This window comes from Anomaloglossus baeobatrachus, chromosome 3 (assembly GCF_048569485.1).
Source record: "Anomaloglossus baeobatrachus isolate aAnoBae1 chromosome 3, aAnoBae1.hap1, whole genome shotgun sequence".
NCBI classification, from domain to species: Eukaryota; Metazoa; Chordata; class Amphibia; order Anura; family Aromobatidae; genus Anomaloglossus; species Anomaloglossus baeobatrachus.
In genome coordinates this window covers 55,174,140-55,199,548 of record NC_134355.1, presented here as the reverse complement: position 1 = coordinate 55,199,548, position 25,409 = coordinate 55,174,140, and the positions used below count along the sequence as shown (strand labels likewise).

Below are 25,409 nucleotides of genomic sequence, written 5' to 3'. Positions count from 1 at the left end.
ACCACAGATATTCCACACAGATTTAACTAAATTGGTCAAGTAATGTGCTCCGTCTGTCTCTTTCCAGGTCTGTCTCTTTCCAGGTCTGTCTCTTTCCAGGTCTGTCTCTTTCCAGGTCTGTCTCTTTCCAGGTCTGTCTCTTTCCAGGTCTGTCTCTTTCCAGGTCTGTCTCTTTCCAGGTCTGTCTCTTTCCAGGTCTGTCTCTTTCCAGGTCTGTCTCTTTCCAGGTCTGTCTCTTTCCAGGTCTGTCTCTTTCCGGGTCTGTCTCTTTCCGGGTCTGTCTCTTTCCGGGTCTGTCTCTTTCCGGGTCTGTCTCTTTCCGGGTCTGTCTCTTTCCGGGTCTGTCTCTTTCCGGGTCTGTCTCTTTCCGGGTCTGTCTCTTTCCGGGTCTGTCTCTTTCCGGGTCTGTCTCTTTCCGGGTCTGTCTCTTTCCGGGTCTGTCTCTTTCCGGGTCTGTCTCTTTCCGGGTCTGTCTCTTTCCGGGTCTGTCTCTTTCCGGGTCTGTCTCTTTCCGGGTCTGTCTCTTTCCGGGTCTGTCTCTTTCCGGGTCTGTCTCTTTCCGGGTCTGTCTCTTTCCGGGTCTGTCTCTTTCCAGGTCTGTCTCTTTCCAGGTCTGTCTCTTTCCAGGTCTGTCTCTTTCCAGGTCTGTCTCTTTCCAGGTCTGTCTCTTTCCAGGTCTGTCGCTTTCCAGGTCTGTCTCTATCCCTGTCTGTCTCTGTCTCTATCCCTGTCTGTCTCTGTCTCTATCCCTGTCTGTCTCTGTCTCTATCCCTGTCTGTCTCTGTCTCTATCCCTGTCTGTCTCTGTCTCTATCCCTGTCTGTCTCTATCTCTCTGTCTCTATCCCTGTCTGTCTCTATCTCTCTGTCTCTATCCCTGTCTGTCTCTGTCTCTATCCCTGTCTGTCTCTGTCTCTATCCCTGTCTGTCTCTGTCTCTATCCCTGTCTGTCTCTATCCCTGTCTGTCTCTGTCTCTATCCCTGTCTGTCTCTATCTCTCTGTCTCTATCCCTGTCTGTCTCTATCTCTCTGTCTCTATCCCTGTCTGTCTCTGTCTCTATCCCTGTCTGTCTCTGTCTCTATCCCTGTCTGTCTCTGTCTCTATCCCTGTCTGTCTCTATCCCTGTCTGTCTCTATCCCTGTCTGTCTGTCTCTATCCCTGTCTGTCTGTCTCTATCCCTGTCTGTCTCTGTCTCTATCCCTGTCTGTCTCTCTGTCTCTATCCCTGTCTGTCTCTCTGTCTCTATCCCTGTCTGTCTCTCTGTCTCTATCCCTGTCTGTCTCTATCTCTCTGTCTTTTTCCCTGTCTGTCTCTGTCTCTCTGTCTCTCACTATTTGTCTCCCCACCGACTTCTAATTACCTCACATATAAGCTTCTTCTACTGTGAATGTCTTTTTGTTCCTATAGCAACCACTCACAGCTCCTACTAATAACCTGTAGTTCCAGGCTCCATTTACTTTAATGAAGGCATGTTTTTTGGAGAGTAACTGTAAAGCGCGGGGTTAAATTTTCCTGTCGAAACATGGTCTATGACATTCCCTGGGTCACATGAGGTGTCTGTGCAAACTTTTGTGATTGTAAATGCGACGGTGCGGATACACTTTTTGTTTCACTTTTTCCCCATTATGAAAATAGGGGCAAAATTGATTGGTAAATTGGAACATGCGGGGTTAAAATTTCGCCTCACAACATAGCCTATGACGCTCTCGGGGTCCAGACGTGCGAGTGTGCAAAATTTTGTTGCTGTAGCTGCGACGGTGCAGATGCCAATCCCGGACATATATAGACACACACACACACACACACACACACACACACACACACACACACACACACACACACACACACACACACACACACACACACACACACACACATACATATATATACACACATTCAGCTTTATATATATATATATATATATATATATATATATATATATATATATATATATATATATATATATATATTAGTACACTATATGTGTGTAATCATTTTATATTAAGTTAAGTCAGCATACTTCACTTATCACATGAAAGTCAACACACATGAGGTGGGGAGGGGGGCTATTTAACGTCTTTTTGTTTCCTGTCCCTGTTTTGCGGGGAAGCAACCTCCTGTGTTGCTGTCATGGAAGGTTCCTAGAAAACGAATTACTGGTAAGTCTATTTCTATTATCCAGTGTGACCAAAACTTCTGAAAGTCTTACCAACAAATCTTACTTTTTCTTGAGCGCTTCATTGCGGGACACGAAAACCATTGGATATTCTTTCAACTGGAGGCTTACACTTTTATTAGATCCTTAATGAGAATTGGCTCCTCCCCATCAGACTATACCTCACTTGCTAGCATCAAGCCGCCTCAATTATTGGTATCATCAGTTGGAGGCAATTGAGGTCTGAGTCGCAGACCTATTTTAAGTCTTTTAAAGGCCAAGATAGGTGTTAATAATTTTTTTTTTCTTCTGATGGATTGTTTATAGTGTAAGAGGTGTAATTGTACACTGTTTCACCCATGCAGCAGCGAAGAGGCTGTAATTGTTCAGTCAGTATCCTCTCGCGCCTCTACGGCTAGACCACGTACCTTGCAGTCAGGTACCAGGGTTGTGGCCTTTTAGGCTTGTGGTCTCTTGCCAACCATAGCACGCATGTTCACCTGGTTCAGAAGATGGAGTCTGGACTTTACCAACTTCTAGCCACAGGATCAAGCTTGTTCAAGACAAAGGCGATAAGTAGGTATCTTGCTGTCGCCTTGTGTTGTGCTGTTTCCTTGTGTTCATTTTTTGGTATGGTGTCTTTTCTCTCTTCTTGTCTCTTTCCATCCCGTACTCCTCCCCCTCAGATCTTTGGGTGTTGCCTCTGGGTTGGGCGTGGGGGGTAATCGCGAAGGAGGGCTCCTTTCCACACTGTTAAGGGTGCGTGTAGCTGTTAGGGTGGAGGTAGAGATCCTGTATGGTGGTGATATGTTTGTGTCACGTTTTGGTGTTCAATCTCATGGATTCAACATGGGTGTAGCCTTCCACTATTCACGCTACATTACTTTTTACAATTGGCTTGAGGTGTGATGACAGTGAACAAACTAATCCGCATAGATGGTGGGCTCTGCTCGCTAGTTAGTCAGTGGTGGCGGCTTGTCTGTCTGTCTGACAATCAGCACGGTCAGTGTGCACACACACTCAGCCTATCAGTCCAGCTGGTGGGTCTCGCCTGCTGGTCAATCAAGAGAGTCAACATGCATCTGCCCTCTGACCATCTGTGTGTGCAATTGTGCCACATGCGCGGGTCCCACCCTTTCCTGCCATGGGTTCCACCGCTTCCTGTCATATGGGTAGCAACATTTTGCCTGAGTACTCTCCTTTTCCATCGCTCTTTTTAGCTTTTCTAGTAGTCTAGACGAGCCGCCATCTACTGGATTGGTTGTTTGTATACAAGGACCAGGGGGTAAATTGGCCTCATCATATATGAGTCTGTCCAGCTAACTGACACCTTGATAAGGTGCATTTTGGATGAATACAGGTTTCCTATCTCGTCCTAGGTGACTCAGATTTATCAACAAAGGCCTTCTGGTCTGGTGGAGTTGCAGGTCTTCAGTGTACTTTTTCAACTCCCAGCCAGTATTTTTGTCTCTTGAAGAGACCTCTCAGCTTAGGGCATCCTTATAGCAGTCCAAATAGCCCAGCTCCAGTTGCTGACTTACCCAGCAGGGCTTTTTTTTTTTTTCTTCGGCGCTCTATTGGGAGACCCAGACGATTGGGTGTATAGCACTGCCTCCGGAGGCCACACAAAGCAATTACACTAAAAAGTGTAAGGCCCCTCCCCTTCTGGCTATACACCCCCAGTGGGATCACTGGCTCACCAGTTTTCTGCTTTGTGCGAAGGAGGTCAGACATCCACGCATAGCTCCACTGTTTGTAGTCAGCAGTAGCTGCTGGCTATATCGGATGGAAGAAAAGAGGGCCCATATGGGGCCCCCAGCATGCTCCCTTCTCACCCGCGGTGGTGCTTGTAAGGTTGAGGTACCTATTGCTGGTACAGAGGCTGGAGCCCACATGCTGTTTTCCTTCCACATCCCCTGGAGGGCTCTGTGGAAGTGGGATCTTGCCGGCCTCCAAGCCCTGAGGCCGGGCTCCATCCACAGACCCAGAGAACCTGCTGGATTTGGAGCGGGAGTGCCGTTCAGGGACAAGGCCCTGCAACTCTCAGGTACTCTGTGTCCCCGGCAGGCACGGACACTCTCAAGGCTTGCTGAGCGTTATAGTGCGCCGGGGACAGTAGCGCTGTGCGCTGGGGTTAGGTCACTGCAGCTTTGCTGAGTGACGTTATATGTTGGGAACTACTGCGCCGACCGCTACTGGAGCGGCGGCGCAGCTGCGACTTGTGGTGCGCCGGGGACTTTGCGCCGACCGCGCTTTTACGGCGGCGGCGCTTCTAACTTTAGCCCCCGGCTTCTGCGGCCTAGCGCCGCTTCGTTCCCGCCCCCACCCTGTCAATCAGGGTAGGGGAGAGACGCTGCTCAATTGGCAGCGCCGAGGGCTGGAGCTTTATTTACATGCTCCAGCCCTCTCACTAGGCACAGTGGGAAGCAGGCTTCCCGCTCTTCGTCTGTATACGCCCAGGGCCCGCCCCCCCTCTCCACAAGGACGCCGGCAGCCATTACACATGCGGTCTGGCTGGGGAAAGGCAGCAGGCTCTGGGAGACCCAGACTAAAGGGATTTCGGCGACCACACACCCGCTCCTAAGCGGGCGGTAAGCTGCACTTTAGTGCTGGCCCCACTTGTGCCTCAGTGTTATATTAGTGTACTTTTTTCTTGGTACCATATATATATATAGTTGCACTGTAAGGTCGCTTCTTGGCTGGACACCCTGTACTGCTCTGAGGAGGCAGCAACATGTCATCCGCAAAACGCAAGGGTGCCAAGGCACAGGCTGTGTACACTGTTTGTACTGCATGTGGGGCTGATCTACCGGCAGGCTCCAATGACTCACATTGTGTGCAATGTTCAGTCCCAGTGACACTTCGGCAGCCAGAGCCTATGGTGGTAGTGGCCCAGGCAGAGACGCCTGTGAACCCTGCCCCGGTGACGGGGACAGACTTTGCAGTTTTTGCTGATAAAATGTCTGTGACTATGACTAAAATCCTGGAGACCTTGCAGTCCAGGCCAGCTACTCAGACCATGGACACTGCTGTGTCTATGCTCTCCGGTCCCCCTCAGTTGGAACTAATCCGTACTTCAAGGGGGTCTCAAGCATCACAGGCTGAAGTCTCTGACTCAGATGACAGTCCCAGGCAGCCTAAGCGTGCTCGCTGGGAAAGACCCTCCACGTCATCACACTGCTCAGGGTCTCAGCGAGAAGAGTCTCTCTGTGATGAGACTGAGGACGGTGATCAGGATTCTAATCCTGAGGCCCCTCTCAATCTGGATGCTCCTGATGGTGACGCCATGGTTAATGACCTTATATCGGCAATTAATAGACTGTTGGATATTTCTCCTCCAGCCCCTTCTGCAGAGGAGGCAGCTGCACAGCAGGAGAAGTTCCATTTCCTGTATCCCAAGCGTAAATTAAGTGCTTTTTTGGACCACTCTGACTTCAGAGAATCGATCCAGAAACACGACGCTCATCCAGACAAGCGTTTCTCTAAACGTTCTAAGGATACCCGTTATCCTTTTCCCTCTGAGGTGGCCAAACGCTGGACCCAGTGGCCAAAGGTGGATCCCCCAATTTCCAAGCTTGCGGCTAGATCCATAGTCGCAGTAGAGGATGGCGCTTCACTTAAAGATGCCAACGACAGACAGATGGACCTTTGGTTGAAATCTGTCTATGAAGCTATCGGCGCGTCGTTTGCTCCAGCATTCGCGGCCGTGTGGGCACTCCAAGCTATTTCAGCTGGTTTAGCACAGGTGGATGCTATCATACATCCAGCAGTGCCGCAAGTGGCGTCCCTAACTTCGCAAATGTCTGCGTTTGCGACCTATGCTATCAATGCTGTCCTAGAATCTACGAGCCGTACCGCTATGGCGTCCGCCAATTCTGTGGTTTTGCGCAGAGCCTTGTGGGTAAAGGACTGGAAAGCAGATGCTGGTTCCAAAAAATGCTTAACCAGCTTGCCATTATCTAGAGACAGACTGTTTGGTGAGCCATTGGCTGAAATCATAAAACAGTCCAAGGGTAAGGACTCTTCCTTACCACAGCCCAGAGCAAGTAAACCTCAACAGAAAAAGTGGCAGTCGAGGTTTCGGTCCTTTCGAGGCTCGGGCAACGCCCAATTCTCCTCGTCCAAAAGGACTCAGAAAGAACAAGGGAGCTCAGATTCCTGGCGGGCTCACTCACGCCCCAGGAAAGCAAATGGAGGAACCGCTTCCAAAGCGGCTACCTCATGACTTTCGGCCTCCTCCCTCCGCATCCTCGGTCGGTGGCAGGCTCTCCCGCTTTTGCGACATTTGGCTGTCACAGGTCAAAGACCGGTGGGTAACAGACATTTTGTCTCGCGGGTACAGAATCGAGTTCAGTTCTCGGCCTCCACTTCGGTTCTTCAGAACCTCCCCACACCCCAACCGAGCAGATGCCCTGCTGCAGGCGGTGGACTCTCTAAGAGCAGAAGGAGTCGTGATCCCTGTCCCCCCTCAGGAACGGGGGCGAGGATTTTACTCCAATCTCTTTGTGGTTCCAAAAAAGGACGGCTCCTTCCGTCCTGTTCTGGACCTAAAACTGCTCAACAAGCATGTGAACGCCAGGCGGTTCCGGATGGAATCCCTCCGCTCAGTCATTGCCTCAATGTCTCAAGGAGATTTCCTAGCATCAATAGACATCAAAGATGCTTATCTCCACGTGCCGATTGCTACAGAGCACCAACGCTTTCTACGCTTCGTGATAGGAGACGACCATCTTCAGTTCGTAGCTCTGCCATTTGGTCTGGCGACAGCCCCTCGGGTGTTCACCAAGGTCATGGCAGCAGTGGTAGCAGTCTTGCACTCTCACGGACACTCTGTGATCCCTTACTTGGACGATCTACTGGTCAAGGCACCCTCTCAAGAGGCATGCCAACTCAGCCTGAGTGTTGCACTGGAGACTCTCCAGGCGTTCGGGTGGATCATCAACTTCCCAAAGTCAAATCTGTCACCGACCCAATCACTAACGTATCTTGGCATGGAGTTTCATACTCTCTCAGCGATAGTGAAGCTTCCGCTGGACAAGCAGAGGTCACTACAGACTGGGGTGCAGGCTCTCCTTCACAGTCAGTCGCACTCCTTAAGACGCCTCATGCACTTCCTCGGGAAGATGGTGGCGGCAATAGAGGCGGTTCCGTTTGCGCAGTTTCATCTGCGTCCACTTCAATGGGACATTCTCCGCCAATGGGACGGGAAGTCAACATCCCTGGACAGGAAAGTCTCCCTTTCCCAGACGGCCAAAGACTCTCTGCAGTGGTGGCTTCTTCCCACCTCATTATCACAGGGAAGATCCTTCCTACCACCGTCTTGGGTGGTGGTCACGACAGACGCGAGTCTGTCAGGGTGGGGAGCAGTCTTTCTCCACCACAGGGCTCAGGGTACGTGGACTCAGCAGGAGTCCACCCTTCAGATCAATGTTCTGGAAATCAGAGCAGTGTATCTTGCCCTACTAGCCTTCCAGCAGTGGCTGGAAGGAAGGCAGATCCGAATTCAGTCGGACAACTCCACAGCGGTGGCATACATCAACCACCAAGGGGGGACACGCAGTCGGCAAGCCTTCCAGGAAGTCCGGCGGATTCTGATGTGGGTGGAAGCCACAGCCTCCACCATATCCGCAGTTCACATCCCCGGCGTAGAAAACTGGGAAGCAGACTTCCTCAGTCGCCAGGGCATGGACGCAGGGGAATGGTCCCTTCACCCAGACGTGTTTCAGGAAATCTGTCGCCGCTGGGGGGTGCCGGACGTCGACCTAATGGCGTCACGGCACAACAACAAGGTCCCAACCTTCATGGCACGGTCTCGCGATCAAAGAGCGCTGGCGGCAGACGCCCTAGTGCAAGATTGGTCGCAGTTCCGGCTCCCTTATGTGTTTCCACCTCTGGCACTCTTGCCCAGAGTGCTACGCAAGATCAGATCCGATTGCAGCCGCGTCATACTTGTCGCCCCAGACTGGCCGAGGAGGGCGTGGTATCCGGATCTGTGGCAGCTCACGGTCGGCCAACCGTGGGCACTCCCAGACCGACCAGACTTACTGTCCCAAGGGCCGTTTTTCCATCGGAATTCTGCGGCCCTGAACCTGACTGTGTGGCCATTGAGTCCTGGATCCTAGCGTCTTCAGGATTGTCCCAAGGGGTCGTTGCCACCATGAGACAGGCTAGGAAGCCCACGTCCGCTAAGATCTACCACAGAACGTGGAAGATATTCTTATCCTGGTCCTCTGCTCAGGGAGTGTCTCCCTGGCCATTTGCATTGCCTACCTTTCTTTCTTTCCTGCAATCTGGGTTAGAAAAAGGTTTGTCGCTCGGCTCCCTTAAAGGTCAGGTCTCGGCGCTATCCGTCTTTTTTCAGAGGCGTTTGGCACGCCTTCCTAAGGTGCGCACGTTCCTACAGGGGGTTTGCCATATCGTACCCCCGTACAAGCGGCCGTTAGATCCATGGGATCTGAACAGGGTACTAGTTGCCCTCCAGAAGCCGCCCTTCGAGCCTCTGAGGGAGGTTTCACTTTCTAGACTATCACAGAAAGTGGCTTTTCTGGTAGCGATCACATCTCTTCGGAGAGTGTCTGAGCTGGCAGCACTATCATCCAAGGCTCCCTTCCTGGTCTTCCACCAGGACAAGGTTGTGCTGCGCCCCATTCAGGAGTTTCTCCCGAAGGTGGTATCCTCTTTTCATCTTAATCAGGATATCTCTTTGCCTTCGTTTTGTCCTCATGCAGTTCATCGGTATGAGAAGGATTTACATTTGTTAGATCTGGTGAGAGCACTCAGAATCTACATTTCCCGCACGGCGCCTTTGCGCCGTTCGGATGCACTCTTTGTCCTTGTCGCTGGTAAGCGCAAAGGGTCGCAGGCTTCTAAGGCCACCCTGGCTCGATGGATCAAAGAACCAATTCTTGAAGCCTACCGTTCTGCTGGGCTTCCGGTTCCATCTGGGCTGAAGGCCCATTCTACCAGAGCCGTGGGTGCGTCCTGGGCATTGCGACACCAGGCTACGGCTCAACAGGTGTGCCAGGCAGCTACCTGGTCGAGTCTGCACACTTTCACCAAACATTATCAGGTGCATACCTATGCTTCGGCGGACGCCAGCCTAGGTAGAAGAGTCCTGCAGGCGGCAGTTGCCTCCCCGTAGGGGAGGGCTGTCTTGCAGCTCTAACATGAGGTATTTCTTTACCCACCCAGGGACAGCTTTTGGACGTCCCAATCGTCTGGGTCTCCCAATAGAGCGCCGAAGAAGAAGGGAATTTTGTTACTTACCGTAAATTCCTTTTCTTCTAGCTCTTATTGGGAGACCCAGCACCCGCCCTGTTGTCCTTCGGGATTTTTGGTTTGTTTGCGGGTACACATGTTGTTCATGTTGAACGGTTTTCAGTTCTCCGATGTTACTCGGAGTGAATTTGTTTAAACCAGTTATTGGCTTTCCTCCTTCTTGCTTTTGCACTAAAACTGGTGAGCCAGTGATCCCACTGGGGGTGTATAGCCAGAAGGGGAGGGGCCTTACACTTTTTAGTGTAATTGCTTTGTGTGGCCTCCGGAGGCAGTGCTATACACCCAATCGTCTGGGTCTCCCAATAAGAGCTAGAAGAAAAGGAATTTACGGTAAGTAACAAAATTCCCTTCTTTGCTTGACAGTGATAAATGCAAATGGATCAATCATCTTCAGCCGATAGGAGACCGTTGATCAGGATACACAAGGATTGGTGCTCCTGAAAAGGGCAGTACTTTTTGATGCATTGAATGGCTATATAGGCTTCCTCTTTGAGGCAGGTATTTTCATTATTGGTTTTCATTTTTTGTGCTGGCCCAGTTTCCACTTTATCCTTGTTCTTGTCACGTAGTTCTGGCCTCAACCGTCTCATTTGGGTGTTAATACAAGTTGTTCAGTCTATAGACTTCAAAGCTGTTTGGTCAGTCCTTCAGAGGCGTAAGATCTACATTCTTATAAGAGAACTGAGTGGTATAAAAGGGCTTTGCTTCTGTCACCAGGGTTACGGGTGCTTTACACGCTGCGACATCCCTAGCGATGTCGCCGGCGTTAGCACCCGTCCCAGTCGTTGGTGTGATATGTGGTGATCGAACATTATCGCTACGGCAGTGTCACACGCACATACCTGTTCTGCGACGTCGCTGTGCCCGCCGAACAATCCCTCCTTCAAGGGGGAGGTGCGTTCGGCGTCACAGCGACGTCACAAAACGGCCGTCCAATATTAGAAGAGGGGCGGAGATGAGCTGCCGGAACATGCCGCCCACCCTCTTCCTTCCTCATTGCCAGTGGACGGAGGTAAGGAGATGATAGTCGCTCCTGCAGTGTCACACATAGCGATGTGTGATGCCGCAGGAACGAGGAACAACCTCGCTACGTACGAGACAACGATTTTTGGTAAATGAACGACCTCTCATATACCAATGATTTTTGTCTGTTTTGTGATCGTTTAAGGTCGCTCCTGCCTGTCACACGCTGCGATGTCGCTAATGGTGCCGGATGTGCGTCACAAACACCGTGACCCCGACGATATATAGTTAGCTTTGTCGCAGTGTGTAAATGGCCCTTTAGACACTACATGCCCCTGGCCGAGGAACCTTGGTTCCAACTGGGGAATCGCAGAACTACTTCACTTAAGAAGGATTCTATGATTCTACATTATCTTAGTTGAGGAGCTTCGGTTCCGACTTAGGAAACACAGAACTGCTTCACTTTGGATATTCTACAGGATTTCAGTTTAGGGTTCACAATTCCAGCTGAAGGTTCACAGAACTGCTTCCTAAGCTTGCCTTTCTTTCCAAAAGTGGGGTGCTGCTGGTCTGGGATAGTTGATCCTGGAAGCCCCGAAGTCATGAAAACTAATCCCTGGCATGCCAGCGGAAGGATGAGACTCTATTGCTTGTACCATCTTGTGTTCTTGCTGGGAATGTACAATATGTTTTTTGTCTGTTGGTGAACCAATGTCTTACCAATGTGTGGTTCATTCACCCGGTGTTCTCTGAGTAGTGTTTTTGCCCACAGGAAAGGAGTTGAACGTTCAGTAGGATGATCCCTGGTCTGTGCAGATTTTAGAAAGACAGGCATGCCAGCGAACAAGAGCACCCACTGATCCTCGTGTCTCCACACCAGGTTCCTGCTTTGACTATCCTGCACAATTTATCCCGTTCGGGCAGGAAAGACTCACAGCCATCATATTATTCCCTCAGATCTGGAGACATCTATGGAATACTGCCGCCCTTTGGTCCTCCCGTTTTTTGTTTGCGCCACTCTGAGAGATCTACCCAGTTCGTCTGTTTAGTAATTTTTCTCTCTCCTGCTTCAGGACAATGTTTTGGTGTTCGGCTCCCTCCTTTCACCTTTGTGGAGTTCTCCACGTTTTCATTTTAATGAGGAGATTGCTCTCATTCCTTTAAGTACTTTGCCTCTCCTCTCTCTGAGAGGTTCTCAAATAGTTTGATGTAGTCAGAGCTCTGCAGCTCTGCCTGTCTCTTTCGGATGTCTTGTGGGTCATCCTGGTTTGCATTGCAGAGGTCCGATCGCCTCCAGGGTGACCATTGCTTGATGATTAGTTTAGCAATTAGCGAACCTTTATAGGGCAGGTGCCGATGCTCCCCGATTCAGGCATAAGGAACATTCTGCTTGGGCTGTAGAAGCTGCCTGGTCTGTTCTTCACCAGATCTTAATTCTGCAACTATGTAGATCAATTACTTAATTATAGGTGCGTATCTTTCCAAGTTTTACAGGGTCTGCACCTTCACTTCTGCAGATGCAAGTTTTGGCAGGAAGATACTGCAGAAGACAGTTGCCCAGGCAGCAACTTGAGCAGAAGTAGGAAATGTCTGTGGTAACATTGGTTTCTTTGTCGCTCCATTGGGAGACCCAGACAATTGGGTGTATAGCTTCTGCCTCCGGAGGCCACACAAAGTTATTACACTTTAAAAAGTGTAACCCCTCCCCTCTGCTATACACCCTCCCGTGCATCACGGGCTCCTCAGTTTTTATGCTTTGTGTTGAAGGAGGCACACATGCACGCAAGCTCCACAATTTAGTCAGCAGCAGCTGCTGACTATATCGGATGGAAGAAAAGAGGGCCCATAACAGGGCCCCCGGCATGCTCCCTTCTCACCCCACTCTGAGTCGGCGGTGCTGTTAAGGTTGAGGTACCCATTGCGGGTACAAAGGCTGGAGCCACATGCTGTTTTCCTTCCCCATCCCTTAGGGGCTCTGGGCGAAGTGGGATCCTAACCGGTCACCAGGCACTGGAGACTGTGCTCCCTCCGCAGCCCCTGAGGGAATCTGCTGGACAGGAGACCGGGTATCGTCAGGGATAGGCCCTGCTCCTCTGAGGTACTCTGTGTCCCCTTGGGGACGGCGCATAGAGCGCCTTCCTAATGGACGCTGCAGCAGCTGCTGGTGGTGTTTAGGCGCCGGGACTACCGCGCTGACCGCGCTTGTTTGCCGGCCGCGCTTATAACTATAGTCCCCGGCTTTTGCGGCCTAGTGCCGCATATTCCCGCCCCCAGGCCTGCCAGTCAGGGGTGAGGGCGGGACGCTGCATTGGACGTCAGCGCTGAGGGCTGGAGCATACTTTGTATCCTCCTCCCCCCTCACTGAGCACCGTGGGGCACCAGATTCCCGCACTTTTTATGGCACGCCCACGGCTCCCTCCTCCTCTCAGAACGCTGGCAGCCATTCCTGTCAGCACTTCTGACGCTGGAGAACTGTAGAGACGAGCTCCATCCGCTCTGGGAGGCCCAGGCAGGGAATCTGGTGGTCACACAAACGCTGAGGGCGGTTGGTAAGCCGCACCTGTTACTAGGTGCTTGCCCCTCTGGGTGCCGAAGTGTATATTTATATGTTTATATTGTATACATTTATTCTGTACGGCCGCACTTTAGCTTTGGCTATATACCCTCTCTGATTGCTCTAAGAGGAGACAGCAGCATGTCGTCCGCAAAAAGCAAGGGTGCCAAGGCACAGGCGTACTTTGCAACCTGTACCTCATGTGCGGCTATGCTACCTGCAGGTTCCACCTACCCTCATTGTGCGCAATGCTCGGCCCCGGTGACACTCACTCAGCCGGAGCCTCTGCCACTCGTGGGACCCTCGGCCCAGGTGGAACCACCTGCTGCCACTGTCCAGGTGACAGGGACAGAGTTTGCAGTATTCGCTGACAGACTTTCTGAGTCTATGGATAAATGGTCTGCTAAGATACTAGAAGCTTTGCAGTCCAGACCTGTTTCACATGTTGAACCTTTTCACTCAGATCCCCCTAGGTCGGCGCAGCAGAGTGCTTCTGGGGCGACTCATAGGTCCCACGGTGAGGACTCTGACACGGACCGCAGTCCCAGACCGCCTAAGCGGGCTCGCCGGGAGCTTCCCTCGACTTCATCACAGTATTCAGGGTCTCAGCATGAGGACTCTCTGGAGGATGAAGCGGAGGTGGCAGATCAGGGCTCTGAGTCTGACGCCGCTCTCAACCTAGATACACCTGAAGGGGACGCCATAGTAAACGACCTTATAGCGTCCATCAATAAGGTGTTGGATCTTTCTCCGCCAACTCCTCAGATTGAGGAGTCAGCTTCTCAGCAGGAAAAATTCCATTTTAGGTTTCCCAAACGTACACGGAGTGCGTTTCTTGATCACTCCGACTTCAGAGATACAGTCCAGAAACACCGAGCCTGTCCAGATAAGCGCTTTACTAAGCGCCTTAATGACACACGTTATCCCTTCCCCCCTGACGTAGTCAAGGGTTGGGCTCAGTGTCCTAAGGTGGATCCTCCAATCTCTAGACTGGCGGCTAGATCCATAGTTGCAGTGGCAGACGGTGCATCACTCAAGGATGCCACTGACAGGCAGATAGAGCTCATGTTGAAATCCATCTATGAAGCTATCGGCGCGTCCTTTGCTCCGGCATTCGCAGCCGTATGGGCACTCCAGGCTATCTCAGCTTGTCAGTCTGAGATTAATGCAGTCACACGTGATTCTACTCCGCAGGTTGTGTCCTTAACCTCTCAGTCATTGGCGTTTGCGTCCTACGCCATGAATGCTGTCCTGGACTCTGCGAGCCGTACGGCGGTAGCATCCGCCAATTCGGTGGCAGTCCGCAGGGCCATGTGGCTACGTGAATGGAAGGCAGACTCTGCTTCCAAAAAGTTCTTAACCGGTTTGCCATTTTCTGGCGACCGCCTGTTTGGCGAGCAATTGGATGAAATCATCAAACAATCCAAGGGAATGGACTCGTCCTTACCCCAGTCCAAACCAATTAGACCTCAACAACGGAAGGTACAATCGAAGTTTCGGTCCTTTCGGCCCGCAGCCAGGTCTCAATTCTCCTCGTCCAACAGACCACAGAAGGCTCAGAGGAACTCTGATTCATGGCGGTCTAAGTCACGTCCTAAAAAGACCGCCGGAGGAACCGCTCCTAAGGCGGCCTCCGCATGACTTTCGGCCTCCCCAAACCGCATCCTCGGTCGGTGGCAGGCTCTCCCGCTTTTGCGACGCCTGGTTGCCACATGTCCAAGACCGATGGGTGAGAGACATTCTGTCTCACGGTTACAAGATAGAGTTCCGCTCTCGTCCTCCGACTCGTTTCTTCAGAACATCTCCGCCCCCCGAGCGAGCCGAGGCTCTTCTTCAGGCGGTGAGCACTCTGAAGGCAGAAGGAGTGGTGATCCCTGTCCCCCTTCAGCAATGGGGTCACGGTTTTTACTCCAACCTGTTTGTGGTGCCAAAAAAGGACGGATCTTTCCGTCCCGTTTTGGACCTCAAACTGCTCAACAAACACGTGAAAACCAGGCGGTTCCGGATGGAATCGCTCCGCTCCGTCATCGCCTCGATGTCCCAAGGAGACTTCCTAGCATCAATCGACATCAGGGATGCTTATCTCCACGTGCCGATTGCACCAGAGCATCAGCGCTTCCTGCGTTTCGCCATCAGGGACGAACACCTTCAGTTCGTGGCGCTGCCTTTCGGCCTGGCAACAGCCCCACGGGTCTTCACCAAGGTCATGGCGACAGTGGTAGCAGTCCTACACTCTCAGGGACACTCCGTGATCCCTTACTTAGACGATCTCCTTGTCAAGGCCCCCTCTCGGGTGGCATGCCAACACAGCCTGAACATTGCTCTGGAGACTCTCCAGAGATTCGGGTGGATCATCAATTTCCCAAAGTCAAAATTGACACCGACCCAATCACTGACATATCTCGGGATGGAGTTTCATACCCTCTCAGCGATGGTGAAACTTCCGCGGGACAAACAGCGCTCACTGCAGACAGGGGTGCAATCTCTCCTTCGGGCCCAGTCTCACCCCTTGAGGCGCCTCATGCACTTCCTAGGGAAGATGGTGGCAGCAATGGAGGCAGTTCCTTTTGCACAGTTTCATCTGCGTCCACTTCAATGGGACATTCTCCGCAAATGGGACAGGAAGTCGACGTCCCTCGACAGGAACGTCTCCCTTTCGCGGGCAGCCAAGGCCTCCCTTCAGTGGTGGCTTCTTCCCACCTCTTTGTCGAAGGGGAAATCATTCCTACCCCCATCCTGGGCTGTGGTCACGACGGACGCGAGTCTGTCAGGGTGGGGAGCGGTCTTCCTCCACCACAGGGCTCAGGGAACCTGGACTCCGACGGAGTCCTCCCTTCAGATCAACGTTCTGGAGATAAGGGCAGTGTATCTAGCCCTAAAGGCGTTCCAGCCGTGGCTGGAAGGCAGGCAGATCCGAATTCAGTCGGACAACGCCACGGCGGTGGCATACATCAACCACCAGGGCGGCACACGCAGTCGACAAGCCTTCCAGGAAGTTCGGCGGATTCTGCTGTGGGTGGAAGCCACAGCCTCCACCATCTCCGCAGTCCACATCCCGGGCGTAGAAAACTGGGAAGCAGACTTTCTCAGTCGCCAGGGCATGGACGCAGGGGAATGGTCTCTTCACCCGGACGTGTTTCAAGAGATCTGTTGCCGCTGGGGAAAGTCGGAAGTCAACCTAATGGCGTCCCGGTACAACAACAATGTCCCGGCATTCATGGCACGGTCTCAAGATCACAGAGCTATAGCGGCAGACGCATTAGTTCAGGATTGGTCGCAGTTTCGACTGCCTTATGTATTTCCTCCTCTGGCACTACTGCCCAGAGTATTACGCAAGATCAGGTCCGACTGCCGTCGCGCCATCCTCATCGCCCCAGACTGGCCGAGGAGGTCGTGGTATCCAGATCTGTGGCATCTCACGGTGGGTCAACCGTGGGCACTACCAGACCGTCCAGACTTACTGTCTCAAGGGCCATTTTTCCATCTGAATTCCGCGGCCCTCAACCTGACTGTGTGGCCATTGAGTCCTGGATCCTAGCGTCTTCAGGGTTATCTCAAGAGGTCATTCACACTATGAGACAAGCCAGGAAACCTACGTCTGCCAAGATCTACCACAGAACGTGGAAGATCTTCTTATCCTGGTGCTCTGACCAGGGTTTTACTCCCTGGCCATTTGCCTTGCCCACTTTTCTGTCCTTCCTTCAATCCGGAATGGAAAAGGGTTTGTCGCTCGGCTCTCTCAAGGGACAGGTATCGGCGCTTTCCGTATTTTGTCAAAAGCGTCTAGCCAGGCTTCCGCAGGTCCGCACGTTCCTGCAGGGAGTTTGCCACATAGTCCCACCTTACAGGCGTCCGCTGGAACCCTGGGATCTTAACAGAGTACTGACGGCTCTCCAGAAACCACCTTTCGAGCCGATGCGGGATGTCTCGTTATCTCGCTTTTCGCAGAAGGTAGCCTTCCTAGTGGCAGTCACATCACTTCGGAGAGTGTCTGAGCTAGCAGCGTTGTCATGCAAAGCTCCTTTCCTGGTTTTTCACCAGGATAAGGTGGTTCTGCGTCCGGTCCCGGAATTTCTTCCTAAGGTGGTATCCCCGTTTCATCTCAATCAGGATATCTCCTTACCGTCTTTTTGCCCTCATCCAGTTCACCAATGTGAAAAGGATTTGCACTTGTTAGATCTCGTGAGAGCACTCAGGATCTACATTTCACGCACGGCGCCCTTGCGCCGTTCTGATGCGCTCTTTGTCCTTGTCGCTGGCCAGCGTAAGGGATCGCAGGCTTCCAAGTCAACCTTGGCTAGGTGGATCAAGGAACCGATTCTTGAAGCCTACCGTTCGTCTGGGCTTCCGATTCCTTCAGGGCTAAAGGCCCATTCTACCAGAGCTGTAGGTGCGTCCTGGGCATTGCGGCACCAGGCTACGGCTCAGCAGGTGTGTCAGGCGGCTACCTGGTCGAGTCTGCACACTTTCACAAAACATTATCAGGTGCATGCCTATGCTTCGGCAGACGCCAGCCTAGGTAGGCGAGTCCTTCAGGCGGCAATTGCCCACCTGTAAGAAGGGGCCGTTTGTCGGCTCTTTTTATTGAGGTATTCTTTTACCCACCCAGGGATTGCTTTTGGACATCCCAATTGTCTGGGTCTCCCAATGGAGCGACAAAGAAGAAGGGAATTTTGTTTACTTACCGTAAATTCCTTTTCTTCTAGCTCCTATTGGGAGACCCAGCTCCCGCCCCTGTTCCCTTCGGGCTGTTGTTTTTTTGTGTACACATGTTGTTCATGTTCAATTGTTCTTTGGTTCATGTTTTCAGTTCTCCGAACATCCTTCGGATTGAATTTACCTTAGACCAATTATAAGTTTCCTCCTTCCTGCTTTGGCACCAAAACTGAGGAGCCCGTGATGCACGGGAGGGTGTATAGCAGAGGGGAGGGGTTACACTTTTTAAAGTGTAATAACTTTGTGTGGCCTCCGGAGGCAGAAGCTATACACCCAATTGTCTGGGTCTCCCAATAGGAGCTAGAAGAAAAGGAATTTACGGTAAGTAAACAAAATTCCCTTCTTTCTTTCCCACCCCAGGGACAGATTTAGGACTTCCCATGGTTTCTGTGTTCCCCAATGAAGTGACTGAGAAATAAAGATTTTTGGTACTCGCCATAAAATGTTCTTGTCTTCATTGGGGGACACAGCTCCCACCTTTTCTTGCCTGGTCAGGAGTATAGTTATACTTTTTCTTTTTTTCTCTTTTAATTATTTTGGCTTCTCCTTCTGATTTCTCACTAACCTGAGGCTGCCTGATGCAAGCAGGCAAGAGGTATATCTGGGGAGGAGCCAATTTTCATTTAGGATATAATAGTGGCTGCAGACTATCCCATGGTTTCTGTGTCCACCTTAAGCACCCCAAGGAAGTCTACGAGAAAGTGATATTACAGTGAATACCACAAATCTTATTGTCACTTTCTACAAAGACTTGATGTGCATAAAACATTTGAGGTTTCTATCAATTTATTACACAAATCCCTGTATTTACTCCCATGTTTTAAAATGCATTATTTTTCCTTTTTGGCTTTTCCAGTTGACCTCCCTAGGTGAATACATCACCACTGCTATGTGTGCTCTCGTTGAATCTTTTCCTTTTTTGTTTCTGCTTCCACTTCTAACAAATGTTCTGTATAGTTAACAAAAATAAATATATAATATATAAAAAAAATAAAAATATATATACGGTGTATATATATATATATATATATATATATATATATATATATATATATATATATATATAATATATTTAATTAAATGTGTGTGTGTGTATATGTATGTATGTGTATATATATACTATATATATATAGTTTATATTATATATATATATATATATATATATATTTATATTATATATATATATATATATATTATATATTCTCATCTTATATTATATTTAATGTAATTTTATTTATTTTTTTTAATATGCACTGTTGTCGAATTGTTATATTTGGAAGAATGGACGCTTTGGCTTTTCAGCAGCTTGCAGAGAATGAATGCTGATTTTCTATTCCCCCCCCTTTCTTTCCTTGAGAATCTTACACATAATAGCTACAAACCACCAAGTGTACATGTGCCAAGAAAAGAGGTTATTGTGTGACTCAATGGTTTTTCTTCAGCTCTCCGATCCAAGGCACCAATTTCAAGTGACTAAATGCTAAAGAGCCAACCTGTAGCACAAGATCGCTAGCTGGAATCAAACTGGCTAGATTACAAGAGCCAGCCGGCCCGGGCGTATAATCAGAGACGGAGAGGGGGGAAATAATAGGACTGAATAGAATTACTTGCAGAATATAATGTTATTTAACTGGAATGGAATATTTTCAGAAACCACATTTTTACCCCCTAAAAGCATTACTTTACTCAAAAATCATAGTCGTTGACAGTAGATTAGAGCCCCGAGAATTTCTCATCATTTTTAATGATGGAGAATACGCTGCTGGGTCCTCCTGAAACAAATGTTATCTGTTCTTATGTTGCTACAGAATTAGAAAAATAAAATGAAATGTACATTAAACTTGTGTGTTCTGATAATTTGTTTTTTTCGTCTTTAGTGTAGTATGTACATTTACAGTTATGTACATATGAATCCTTTTGTCCAAGCCCTGTTTCCATTCCAGAGCTCCTAAATTCTCTGCCTCCTAGATTAACAGCCATGATGGGGTTAGCCATTTGGACTACTAGGACAACCTTTTTTGATTTAAACTAGAAAAATTACCGACACTTCCTAAACTCATAGTCTGAACTGGTGCATACTGATCATGACATGCAATATTGAAAAATAGCAGTTGCACTCAAGTAAAAGGAAGGAGAAAAACAAGAATGTAGATGGTGAAAATTGGAATATGAATATGCATTACTGCCAAGAAAACATTTTATTTTTTTAAATAAACATGAGTTACTTACCAAATAAAGGTTGCCAAATTTACTTGTGCCCAGATACCACATCAAGGTGTAAAGGGGGTGTTACACGCAGCGATACCACTAGCGATATCGCTGGTGCAAGTGTCGCGGGCGGAGGAGGGGACGCCGCGCTCTCCCACTGCTCGGGTCCGGCTGGCACTGCGGCTGCTGCGGCCTGCCGCTGCTCGGTGGCTCGAGCGATAGGCCGGATCCCGGGGACTCGAGCGGCGCTCCTCGCCCGTGAGTGAAAGGGGGTTTTTGGGTGTGGGGATGGTTTATTGTCCGTGACGCCACCCACGGTGGTGGTGATTTGTTGACACCACCGCTGCTCTGTATGGGGATCCCGGGAAGGATGGTATGGAGCAGCCAGTTGTTGTGTTGCCCCTCCGTGGGTAGGGGTTAGTGATCCCGGGGCCCAGTGATGAGGTGGGTGATGCAGGGCTTGGTGGGCGCAGGGACGCGGGGGCAGCGCTGTGCCTTGCGGCACTGTGGTACTCACTCAGCCTGAGACGATGACACAGTTCTCAGTAAAACACACGGCTGGAAAGACGGTTCCCACGGACGGCTGCACTTGCTTTCCCTAGTAGGTGACGGTGACGGTCCCTCTGTCCTGCACCTATGATGATAATGGTTGCGATGGGTTCCCACCGGTAACCCGCTCCCCGGCTTGGATATGGGCCGGAGGAGCCCTTCTTTGCCCGCAGGCGCTGGCCCTGAGAAACTGGTGCCCTGGCGGTGGCGGTGTCTCTCTGTTACGGTTGGACTGTTGCCTTCAATCGGGACTTGGTTGTTAGGAGACAGACGTCCCCTTCACTGACAGATTTGGCAAATTATGGCGACTCCTAGCCTTGCCGGGGTCCGAAAGGCCCCTGCCCTGGTGCTGACTGTTCTTCGTATACTGCTCCAGACCGCTGGGTCACCACCCGTCCGCGGTCCTTCCAGCAACCTCCGAGCAGTCCCCCTGCAGACTATCACCGCCGTCTGCTGACCTTGCTGTCACTGTCCGGGGCACACACCCGGACCAACTTCAGGCTTTACTACTCTCACTTTTTCTGTCACTTCAGCTTTTCTCCTTAGCTCCACTACTACTTCCTTCTACTTCACTCCCTTTTCTTAACTGAACTGCCTGGTTCCCCCGCCTCCAGGGCTGTGAACTCCTCGGTGGGCGGAGCCAACCGCCTGGCCCACCCCCTGGTGTGAACATCAGCCCCTGGAGGAAGGCAACAAGGATTTTGGTAGCCTTGGTGTTCCTAACTGGGGTGTAGGGTGTGGTGGTGTTGTGACCTGTGACCCCTGGCTTGCCCAGGGCGTCACACAAGCACCCGCCCCCGTCGTTTGTGCGTCACGGGCATATCGCTGCCCGTGGCGCACAAAATCGTTAGGAGCTGTCACACATACTTACCTGCCTAGCGACGTCGCTGTGTCCGGCGAACCGCCTCCTTTCTAAGGGGGCGGTTCGTGCGGCGTCACTAAGCGGCCGCCCAATAGAAGCGGAGATGAGCGGGACGTAACATGCCGCCCACCTCCTTCCTTCCGCATTGCCAGCGGCCGCAGGTAAGCTGCAGGTCGTCGTTCCCTTCCAGAGGTGTCACACGTAGCGATGTGTGCCGCCTCGGGAATGACGAACTACCTGCGTCCTCTACAATCAACGATATTTTAAAAAGGAACGCCGTGTCAGCGATGGACGATTTGGTGAGTATTTTCCATTGTTAATGGTCGTTCCTTGCTGTCACGCAACGATGTCACTAACGATGCCGGATGTGCGTCACGGAATCCGTGACCCCAGCGATATATCGTTAGATCCGCCTTTACTCTCATCTGGGTCCTACTCTAATTTCTATACCTCTCTTGTCCAAACTGACCTTTTTTGCTAAGTAACTCATATTTTTCAAAACATTTTTCAATTTTTTTTTCATGTTTTTCTTAGCAGTAATGCGTATTCAATTTCCAATATTCACCATCTACAATTTTGTTTTTCTCCTTCCCTTTATTGAGTGCAACTGTTATTTTTGAACCTTTTTTGAGTCAACATGTTTCCTCCAGGTAAAATAATAAAGCCTAAGTAAAGTCGTGGTTTTTTTTGTTGTTGTTTTTTTATTATTTTGCCTGGGGGAAACTTGTGGAATCAGAAGGTGTTGTCCTAGTAGTGGACAACCTCTTTAAAACCATGTACTTTGTCTAAAAGTCATCAATTTTTACTGTTTTCTTAGCAGTAATGCGTATTCAATTTCCAATATTCACCATCTACAATTTTGTTTTTCTCCTTCCCTTTATTGAGTGCAACTGTTATTTTTGAACCTTTTTTGAGTCAACATGTTTCCTCCAGGTAAAATAATAAAGCCTAAGTAAAGTCGTGGTTTTTTTTGTTGTTGTTTTTTTATTATTTTGCCTGGGGGAAACTTGTGGAATCAGAAGGTGTTGTCCTAGTAGTGGACAACCTCTTTAAAACCATGTACTTTGTCTAAAAGTCATCAATTTTTACTGTTTTCTTAGCAGTAATGCGTATTCAATTTCCAATATTCACCATCTACATTTTTATTTTTCTCCTTCCCTTTACTTGAGTGTAACTGCTATTTTTGAATATTGTATGTCATATTCAGTATGCACCAGTTCAGACTGAGATTAGGAAGTGTCGGCAATTTTTCTAGCTTGTATTATGGAGTCATGTCCTTTTGTCTGCGAACTCCTTCCAGTTACTTCAGGTTTTTTTAATTTTCTTTCTGCAAGTTCTATTCTAGCCCATATAATAGTTCAGTTTGGACAAAAGAGGCATAGCATTTAGAGTAGGACCCAGACAAGAGTTACACCTCGACGTTGGATTCTGGTCACAGATAAGTTTGGCCACCTTTATTTGCTAAGTAACTTAAATTTTTCAAAAAATATTTTCAAAAATTGTTCCTGTTTTTCTTAGCAGTAATGCGTATTCAATTTCCAATATTCACCATCTACAATTTTTTTGTCTCCTTCCCTTTACTTGAGTGCAACTCTTATTTTTGAACCTTTTCTGATTCCACGTTTCCTCCAGGTAAAATAATAAAGCCTAAAGGCTGCTTTACACGGTACGACCGATTGTGCGATTTCACAGTCGATCGTACCCGCCCCCGTCCTTTTTGCGTCACGGGCAAATCGCTGCCCGTGTCGCACAAAGTTAGTAACCCCCGTCACACATACTTACCTCTCGTGCGACCTCGCTGTGGGCGGCGAACGTCCACTTCCTGGAGTGGGAGGGACGTTCGGCGTCACAGCGACGTCACACGGCCGCCGGCCAATAGAAGCGGAGGGGCGGAGATGAGCGGGACGTAAACATCCCACCCACCTCCTTCCTTCCACATAGAGCCGGCGGCGGCCGCGGGAGGCAGGTAAGCTGCTCGTCGTTCCCGTGGTGTCACACGGAGCGGCGTGTGCTACCACGGAAACGATGATCAACTAAATTAAACGATATTATGGAACCTAGCGAGCAGTACCCGACTCACGATTTGTGAGCGATACTGCGTCGCTAGGAGGTGTCACACAGGCCGGCATCGCCAGCGATGCCGGATGTGCGTCACAAAATCCGTTACCCCGACGATCTATCGCACGATAGATTGTCTGGTGTAAAGCAGCCTTAGTATATGAGCCACTCATTTAGTATAGTCTTTTTTTTATTATTATTTATTTCACCTGGGGGAAACTTGTGGAATCAGGTGTTGTCCTAGTAGCAGACAACCTCTTTAAAACCATGCACTTTGACTAAAAGTCATCAATTTTTACTTCAATGGGATTGTCTGGTTTAAAATAAAATTCGGTGCACAAGCTGCCACACCGGCTCGCCTATCCGCTACTCCCCACGGTAGGCCTTTGTTGTCAGGCCACTGTGGAGACATCTTGTATACAAAATAACTGCTGCTATCAATCTCTAGGATCAGTGGTGATGCCGGTGAAGATGGCATTGGCCATATTGATTGGCTGGAGCGCTCATGTGTTGTAGACGGTACCAATTGTGCATGGGTATCTGTTGACTTGCTCAACTGATGAAGAAGTGAGCAGGTCTAGACAAAACGTCTGGTACTTTTTCGTATGGATGGAGGTCAAAAGTGCATTTATTTTCCTTGTTCTCCTGAGTATTCAGGTTTTTTTTTTGTTTTGTTTTTTTTTAATCCACTATATGGATCCAGTGAGATATAGGCCTTTTTTATCTAATCCTATTTTTTTTATGGCTTTTATACTGGGTGTGGCTCACAGGATAATCAAACAGAGTAGCAAAAAGAAATTCCCCAGAGGAGCCTGTGAGCCACAACCCCCATAAAATGTTGTTCTCAATATAAACTGCCATAGCTCTGGAGCCATATGGCAGATTTAATGTAAAATTTGGTACGGTTTCATATGGATTGAGGTCAAAAGTGGAAAGTTTTTTTACTTTTATTTTCATTGTTCTCATGCGTATTCCATTTCTTGTTGTTGTTTTGTAATCCACTTTATGGATCCAGAGATATAGGCCTTTTGTTATTATTAAATCCTATTTTTATGATCTTTATAGTGGATGTGGCTCACAGGGTAAACAGGCAGAATAGCAAAAAGATACGCCCCAGAGGAGCCTGCGAGCCACGCCCACCATGAAATGTGTCACTATATAAAGTGCCATAGCTCTGGAACCATTTGGCAGATTTGATGGAAAATTTGGTACAGTTTCATATAAATTAAAGTCAACAAGTCAAGAGTGGAAAGTTTTTGCTGTTTTATTTTCATTGTTCTCACAAGTATTCCATTTTTTTTTATTTTATTTTTTTTAATCTACTATATGAATCCAGAGATATGGGCCTTTTTATTTAAAAGATCAAAAATCCAGCTTCACAGTGTGTGGATAGAATAAAAATGTATTGAAAGTCTATCCAAAGGTAAAATACAGACATCATTGTTAATAGAGAAATTAAAAAATAGAACTACGCTTTTCGAATGATAATAAACATGGTTAATCATGATTTAGGAATGTTTATTTCGTCATTCGAAACGCGTAGTTCTTTTTAATTTTTTAACATTGATATCTGTATTTTACCTTTTTAGATGGCCTTTCAATAAATGTTTTTTTATCCACACACTGGGAAGCTGGATTTTTGTCCTTTTTAAGACGTTCCCATAAAATTTATCACTCAATATAAAGTGCCAAAACTCAGGATCCATACGGATAATTTGGTACGGTTTCATATGGATTCTTTTGCTTTATATTTTTCTTGTTCTCCCAAGTTTTCTGTTTTTTTGTTTTGTTTTTTTTTCTTTTTTATTCACTATATGGATCCAGAGATATGGGCTTTTTTTTTATTTAATTCTATTTTTTTTAATGGTCTTTATAGGAGGGGTGTAGCTCACTGGTTAATTAACCAGAGTATAGCAACAAGATGATACGCCCCTGAGGAGCCTGCGAGCCACACCCACCATAAAATGTATCACTTACTATAAAGTGCTATAACTCTGGAACCATATGGAAAATTTGGTACGGTTTCATATGGATTGCTGTCAAAAGTGGACAGTTTTTCTTTTTTGC

The 25,409-nt window shown here is 49.0% G+C and overlaps 1 protein-coding gene across 1 annotated transcript in view; it reads left to right on the top strand.

Annotated features, from left to right (window-relative positions):
- PREPL (prolyl endopeptidase like) overlaps nt 1-25,409 on the top strand; it is a 102,403-nt gene that overhangs the window by 47,087 nt on the left and 29,907 nt on the right. The window lies entirely within an intron of this gene.